Genomic DNA, 9006 nt, shown 5'->3' with positions numbered 1-9006 from the left:
CGACAAAAAAAATTCAAGCATAATTTATCTTCCGACGGAGGGGCTAGCCTCCTCCGACGGGGGGGCTGTAGCCCCCCCTGCCCCCCCTCTGGCGCCACCACTGGGCATTGTGTGAGATCGACCAAGGTTCGGTCCTGTGTTTATTGTGTAAAGAGAGGTAAATGTATTATCTGTAAGGAGGGAAATAAAGGATTGTGGTAAACATTATTGCCTTATTTCAATGACTGAAGTCTAAAACTAAATTCTGAAAATCTGACGGTCTTCCGTGTGACCTGTGCGACACCCTAAATCCGCCCCTGAACAAGATTATAAAGTGAGTAAAAGATTTATGAAAACTGTGTCATGATTGATAGGTCTATAAGAAAGCTTAAGTTTTTGATGAGCAAAGATTGAATGAAGGTGAAACAAAGCGGCCATGCTATTGGAGAAAACTGTGAGCCATACGTCAATGGCATTTTTTGACCGTTCTAAGCGTTTTGGAATCGTTCTTTAGAACTAGTTAGCGTTTTACGTTGTCTTGAACGTTTAAAATTGCAGCTTAAGATAACAGATTTAGGGAATTTAAAGACAAGATATATATTATGTATTTAAATTTCATTTGCATTATTTAGAGTTAAATTTACAATTTATTGTACAAGATTTCGTATTGATAGTTTGAACATCAATAAAGACTGTTTATTTTTAATGATAATTAAGATGCATCAATTTGATTAATTTAGACATTTTTTCCATTCGCTTCTTTTAAGGGATTATCTGTTCAACAACTTGCAGAATATATTTCGCATTCCTCTCTTTATTTATTGTGTGTAGCGGTTTTTAATTTAAAATTGGATGCATGAACAGCTAGTTAGTCCAAGGACTGTGGAGCCTATTAGTGATTGCTGGGGTTCAAAGTTTCTGGAGAAGGGGATGAACATGCTTAAAACCAAAAGAAAGGTGGTTTTTGTACAGTTTTAAGTGTATTTTGGGAATGATTGAGGCGCGAGGCCCTTTGCTCCACCCCTACTTCTGCAGTCTCCGAGTCAGTCGAAAGGAGGTCGTTTTTAAATTGGCATCTTGGTACTTTCGTAAGTATGCTTTCAAAGAAAACCTCAGGTAATCCAGCTTGAAAGAAATGGAACTTATCGTAGCTCGCCGTCTCTTTGTGCGTAGAACTTCTAGAATTCTTGGGCCTTCTCTAACTAAAGGGGTGGCAACTGCCCCTCCAGTCCCGGTTTGCATTCTCTGCGCAAGACACTCAACTTTCCCCAATGGAAATCCTTCAGAAAAGGCTATGTAAAATTCCCACAACACTATTGACAGAAAGACAGCTATGTTTACGAACATGTTGAATCAGTTTCATTTTGCTCTTTTGCATTAGTTCTTGTCGACAAAGTCAACGTTATTAAGCAGCCGTGTTAATTTATTGTTGAAGAATGTATTACATATTTTGTTACTCATTATTCATTTCATGCAAGTTCGTAAATTATTGAGAAAGTAGATTCAATTATATTAGATTCAATAAGTACAATAAACACGGATCTCTGTTTTCTACTTCATTCCTTCCTTTTTATGGAATTGGTCATCCTTTCCATCGGACATTTCGCATTCATACCTTACAAGGTACGAAACTGCTGGAACCATCATCTTTGGGGAACTTCAGCATTACAAAAATACACCATAGCTTTCTTAAATAACTCTATGGATATCTCCTAACGTATAAATCCTATTTGGTCCATTATTCCCTAGAAGTCATTTTTTGTGTAAATCTTCTCCGTTTTAAGCTACAATGAATTATCCCTCGTTTCAAATGACTGATTTTAATATGAAGCCCATTTTATCATAAACCTATTCCATCCCTAAATCTGTATTGCGAAATCTCACGTAATTTACTGTTTCTACAACATTCACTCCTCATGGTTTACCCCCACTATGTTACCCCCGCCTTGTTGCCCCCACCTTGTTTCCCCAATCTTGTTTACCCCCACTGTGTTTTCACGGCGCTCTCCCCACTGTGCACCTCCCCACCGTCCTCACCCTTTGTCCACATCCCAACATCCACATCCCCCGCTGTGCACGCCTTAACTGTGTTTGTTTACCCCTACTGTGCTCACCCCACCGTGCTCAACCCCACCGTCCACACATTCTCTGTATTTGTTTACCCCTACTTTGTTCACCCCACTGTGCTCGCCCACAGCGTACACATCCCCACCGTGTTCAACCCCACCGTCCACACATTCTCTGTATTTGTTTACTTCTACTGTGTTCACCCCACTGTGCTCGCCCACAGCGTACACATCCCCACCGTTTTCAACCCCACCGTCCACACATTCTCTGTATTTGTTTACCCCTTCTGTATTCACCCCCATTTTGATCACCCCACCGTGCGTCTTCGTTTACCTTTATCGTGCTTATCTCATTACGAAGATGTATCATTTGGCGTTGACACAATGCAGAATACCTTACTGAACGAAATTTTCGACGGGCTGCTCAGTGGCGGACACTTGAGGGGGTGGGCGACCGCCCCCCAATACTTTAGAGGACAATGGTCTTTTGTTCTAGAACAATGGGACATGTGACGTCATCTTTTTAAAACAATAGGCGTTCCCCCCAATATTTGATCAAGTGTCCGCTCCTGGGGCTGCTTCTGTCATATTCTCAAAAATTTTGAAAGTCAGTTTCCGTATCAATTTTTGGGACCATTAGAGTAAAAATTTCGTTACTTGACCAATGAATGAAATTCTCAGTTTTTTTACAGTAAAGAAAGAAAAGAAACAATTCTTTCTTATAGAAAAAAATTCAGTGCACAATAGTTTCATTTGCTTTAAGATGTTTACAAGGAATATTCCGATAAGCTTGAATTACCTGTACTAGTAATTCCTTTATGTTTTTACAGTTAAAATTTTTACCAAAAGTCTTGGTATACTAAAAAAATTTTCAATGACATTTTATCTTCCCTGAGACAATGCTCATTTGTCAGAACTTGCATGTTGCCTGTTCTTATTGAATGATTATGGTAGTCTGTTCTTCACCCAGCATTGTTCCGAAGAATGGGCCTACTTAATTTGTCTAATTTGAGAGTTTTGTTGACTTTAGAATAGAGAGAAGGACCCAGTGAAAGAAGAAACATACCAGCATATTTTGCCAGTCCACGGCCAGTATATATCTACTGCTTGTAGTCATTTCTGCTTATAAAAATGTAAGTTTGGCCAATTATAAATGAAATAGCTTTCTAAGGGGCCTTTTAATATATTCCTAAGAGCTTTTCATATGTCTATCTTTAAACCTAAAACTAAAATATGTGGAAAATGCAGGGTTAATTTGCTATGTTATTTCCGCCACAAGGTCAAGAGGCATCCTCTTTCACTTTCCTTACAAGTATTCGCTATAGAAAGACGTTGTTTTTTTTCAGATAGCTTTGCACTATGTTCTGCACATTATTGATATTCAGGAATTTTTAGTGACTGAACACCTAACATCTAAAGCAGCTAGAAGAGCACAAGAAAGGTTGAAGCAGATCACAGTTGGTCTTCTGTGCACACAATTCTTCAAACCCAAAACCGATCTGCCCAGAGAAACAACTAACAGTTTTTTAAAGCAGTAAAAACATAGGTTTTGACAGAAGAGCGAAAGTAAAGATTATTTTCTGAAAATATTTTATCCTTTATGCTTTTGGAGTAAATGTTTCTCGGTTTTTTACGCAATGCATATTGCGGGTAATCCATCAGGTCAACCTCACAAGAAGCATATTTTTACAGAAAGAACAAATTTAGTGGCTAATCATTTCAATACTGTAGCCTTCGAAAAATAACATATTTGCTTATTTCTGCTATTTCGTCACATTAATTACAATCGTGGTTCAACAACTGCGCTTTAGGAAAATATTTACAGCCTTTTCTCTGCACCTGTTGGCTAATGGAAACCTTTTTCCTCAAAAATTGATAAGAACTCAAATGAATTCGTGCACCCTAACCGTCCCACGCATTTTTAATAATCTATGGAGCTGCATGAATCTGCTGGAATCTCTTGTGGCCATTACGTAGGCAATCACACGTGGCAGTAGAAGTATTGTAACCATACGACACAGCTTATGACCCTATGGGACCCAAAAAGCTAAGTGTGTATGGAGGATAGAAGGACATCCGTAGATTGGGGTAAGGGTAGGATGAAGTTACTACCTTAGGCAGCGCCATGGTTGCCGCCGAAGGAAACATTTTTTTGATCTAATGCTACAAATTCGTCGGAAATCGCATTATTTGAAGCAAATTTTAATGATAAAATGTTTTTCTTAAATTGAATATCCACTGGAGGAAATCGGTGGTTTTGATCGACTTCTACCTTGTTTTACCTTACGCAACATAAGTACATAAATTTTCAAATCTGGGACACAATTTTCAAAAGTCTGGTGATACGCACAAAATTGGTACTGTCCGGGTCTTAAATATCAAATAAAGATATCATTTATACCAATTTTTGACCAATTTCCATAGCCAAATTTGGCCCTTGAAGTTTCGGATTTTAACTGACAAAATCCGAACAGCAAATCACTCTATGGTAGGAATCGGTAAATCCTGGGAAATCATTTTGTTTTGAGGAAATCTAATATTTTCTTTACAAAAGTGAATTGCCTCTCGAATTTACGGTAAGAACTTTAGTCCAAGTAATTTATGTTGCTAAGAGTTTGAGAATTACCCACAGCTCAAGTTTGAGAATTTTACGACAAAACAACCATTTGTCCGAAAATCCATCAAATTTTGAGAGCAGAGGGGGCCACGAACCCCCTGCCCCCCCCCCCCCCCGGCCACGACGCCCCTGATTGTGGCACTGCGAAAAATAATTAATGTTCAGAGAATGCAAAGGACAGGCTTCTGAGTGTGAAAGTCTAGGTAAGCATGAGATTTCCTTGACGGAAAAGAGTTGTTTAAAGCATCTGAATCATTGATTTGCCACGCTTTTAAAGATAACGAAATGTCACTTAAATAGCATCTTCGAAATTTATTGATTTTCCATTGAGCAATGTTTTGATCTTACTAACAGATGTAGATAGTTGGCATACAGAATAATCATTAGCTGGTAGAGGGCAACTATCATTTTACCTTGGGCTTGCCAAAGTAAAATACTGTGTTTACTTGAACTAACCTGGGCCTTGAAAGATCGCTGGTCTTGAATAAATGGATAGCGAAAATTATTTGTTGGATAAACACCTTCTATCAATTCTAAAAAACTTGATTTAAGTAAGGCATTAAAGTCATGTTCCGATATGGCAAACAATTAATATTTTTGCCTACAAATTTAAGATAATTTCAGAGTAAAGTTAGCAAAAGCAACAGAAAAATTTTCATTGGGGAAAAATAAGGTAATTACTATTTTGCTTAATAGAATCAAACAAATAGTTACTTTTATCATCTCCAGGGTCTGTCCAGCCAGAAAATAAAATCGTGGTTGATGAATGCGAAAAAGATAAACGAAATTTAAAATAGATGACTTTAATTTAGAAATTTAATAATAGAAATTTAAGATATTTCTGAGTTTATATATCATTTTTTATCTTTGAAAATACTGCATTTAAAAAACGCATTTTTTCAATTGCAACCTCCATGAAAATTAATTTTGTGCAGTCAGTTCATCAATAATCAGGACTGAAATTAACGCCAGTTAATAGAATTAAAATTGGAATAATAGTTAATTCGTGTAATTAACGTAGCCTGTTCAAGGAATAAGCATGAACAAACTTTTGAAAGACACTTCCATAGAAAATCATATTAGATGATTTTTTATTCTTAATAGCGCTCTTTAAATTCACATTTTCATGCAAAAATTGTAAAAACGTTTAGTTATTATTTCTTCTTCAAATATCAATTTAGATTAGGTATAATTAAATAAACAATAAGCTGTTAAACTATTTTGCCAATCTTTATGTATTTAAGTACTTTGTCAAAAGATTTATGATCCAAATTATGATAATCATAATTGTAGTGATAAGGCAATTTTTGCCTAAGTAAATGTAATTTTATTTCATTTTTGCCTGAAACCTGACTCTTTCTGAAAATGGCAAATCAACACGCTCTATTAAAGAATAATTTTTAAAGATTTCTTTGTTAAAGAATAGTTATTTTAGATGAAACTCAACTCTGCATATAATACTTGAATTGATATTCATTTATACATATCTAACCAAAGCTAATCCAAAGTGCCTTTAACTAAGCGTAGTTACAGATGTAAATATTTCTCGATAGAATGCTAATCAGGCTCTGATTAAACAGGCAATAAGGACGAATTCGTCGACTTATCATAACATTGTATGTTAATCATTCAATTTGCTAGTTTAGCTAGTTGGTTTTTCAATAAGTCTTTTCAAACTATTATATACACACCAACTCAAAATAAAGAAATGAAAAAAAACTTCATTTTTAGGAATTTTTTATGCATAAAAGATAATTTTCTTGCGTTCGTAAAATTTGTCTTGAATCCTTCAGGCTCCGTAGTAATACAAACCGCAAAACCATTGCTCATGTGCAGAGACATCTTGGATTAAATCAAGCTCAGTCTAAATCATGCTGACTTCATTCACGCCATTAATTACTGTTTTCAAATTATTTTGATAATTTTCCAAATTGCACTGCATTATATAAAGCCGTTAAAGGGTCTCTTCCATGAAATATAGGACTGTCTGACTTTTCAGCTGTTTACATTTCTGACTTTGACTCATGTTTCGTCAACTCTATATTTCTGCACCATGTGACGTCTTGCGTGTCGAATTATGTTATGAAATTATTCCAGGGTGTCAACGTTAATGTCAAAGCAAAACCAACCTCAATGTTGGTTGAGGTGGTCAAAAGAGCAAACATTTAACCAAATATTTTGAAGAATAGAATTGTTGGACGTCGTCAAAAACATGTTCTATCTCAGTCAGATTTCATCTAACACTGAAAATGACAATGATATGTTCAGTGACCCAACTACATTGTCAAACAATCCAACATTCCAACCTAAATGACAATGGGCGAAATTTTAGTGAAATCCTGAATAGTTTGACCGGGACTTAAAATGTAAGGAAATGTCCTTTTGAAGAGCTTCGAGACCGAATAAAAAATTTTAATTTAGAGCACATTGAAGGCAATTTTCATAGAATGAAGCGGGATGCACTTATGTGTGAGAAAAGGAAAATATTTTGATGCCCCACCTATCTTTGGTTTCTCTGCCTGTAGATCTCGGTTGCAAGCTTCTTTCGAAATTATCTCTCTTGTTCAAGGGCACAACCAGTTGACAGCTCTCAAAAATGTTTGTAGAAAGAAGTTCCGTAGAAAATCCGCATTTTCTCTGCTAAAACAAATTGAAAAGAGCAGAGTTTTTTGGTCTAGTAGCATTAAAATTGTCCACCCACACATTTTCCTCCGGACATCTCTTTGCAGAATGTTCAAGTAAGATCCTCCGCGTGGATTTAACCATGTTGTGTCGGAAACTTTTCAGTCATTCAAGTCTTCAATAATTTATCCAACCTATTCGGACTATTTGACCGCTGTTCCATTAGCCAAATTAACCATGTTCGATTCACTGCATTGTTTAAAATCCAATCAAATCAATGGAATTGACGCCGTCGTGACTTTAGAGAAAACATCGGTCACATGCATATAACCAATCACCCAAGGGCTGCCCTTACAATCATTGTATTCCTACAATAATCCATCATAAGCACCTCTTCTGCTTCTCCGTCCGCTTCTTCCTCTTTCTCTGCCTCTTCATTTTCTTCCTCTTCTTCTTCTTATTCATCTTCTTCCTCTTCCTCTTCTTCTTCTTATTCTTCATCTTCATCTTCTTCTTCTTCTCCTTATTCTCTCTCTTCTTTTCCTGCTTCTTCATCTTTTTCTTCTTCCTTTTCTTCTTATTCTTCCTCTTCTTCTTATTCTTTCTCCTTTTTCTTCTTCTTCTTCTTCCTTATCGCCCTCTTCTTCTTCTTTTTCTTTTAATCACGCTGTTTCAACAAAGTTGAAGTTTAGACTCAACTATCTTGAAGCTCAAATAAAACACTGGCTGTAGAAGTCAAAAGCGGCCATATGGCCATTTTCTCTGAATGAACAGCACAGAATACAAAGAATATGTTACTGGAAGTGATTTCTAAAATGAAAATCATAGCGTTTCGTCATCTAACTTAACACTGCCACCAACGAATTCACGAAAAATTTTTTCATGTTCGTATTCATTTAAAATAAAACAGTGATGGGGAAAACCCCTGAAAAGTAGCTTTGGTGAATACAGAACAGGTTCAAAGAGGAAGGGGGCAGCCTCTAGTAGATATGTCTGAAATAAGCTCGAAGATCAGATTTCTTGTTTTAAAAGAAGGGGAAAAATCCTCTTTCAGTTTATCGAGGAGAAGCAATTTTCTATACAACCATCTGAAAGTCTGGAACTTGAGATAGATAGGCTAAAGAACTGATTTCTTAAATGAATGGTCTTTCTTTGAGCCATAAGCAGCGAATATTGAATAAATTATGGTGGTAAAAAAGCTATTGACGTCAATTCACATGTCTTCAAGAATTTCTTTAGGTTTCTTTATCAGATTGCTTAAGAATCTCTGATTAATCATCGCGAATATGATGTGTGGTATAGAAAAGTGCAATTCGTGTTTTGCGATCTTTATTTCATCGATTTTCTTGTTATTCATTTTAAAAACAGGTAGTTATTGTACCATTTAACCGCCTAGATAGAGACAGAAACATAATTGCCAAATGAACGAGATACTTCACATTTGCTCTTATTATGGAAGTGTCTCAAAAATGCAGATGACCTCAGCCTATGTCCATTTATTGGGAGAAATTCTCTTTGTTTGGGCTGTTTACGAATGTTTGAATGATCCAGAACTCCGGCCATACGTACGTTGCACCTGCCATCTCATGAATAGTCATAAACTTGCATTTTAAAACGTTACATTTGGATGGTGCATTCATTTGGAGGGAATACGATGGAAACTGGTATTGTTGGTCGTTATTGTTGTCTATAGCTTTAGAGCTTCATGTAATTTGGGAGTTT

Source organism: Rhopilema esculentum, chromosome 5 (genome assembly GCF_057945365.1).
Source record: "Rhopilema esculentum isolate cy_ngs chromosome 5, ASM5794536v1, whole genome shotgun sequence".
Taxonomy (NCBI): domain Eukaryota; kingdom Metazoa; phylum Cnidaria; class Scyphozoa; order Rhizostomeae; family Rhizostomatidae; genus Rhopilema; species Rhopilema esculentum.
Note: the sequence above shows the minus strand (reverse complement) of the source record.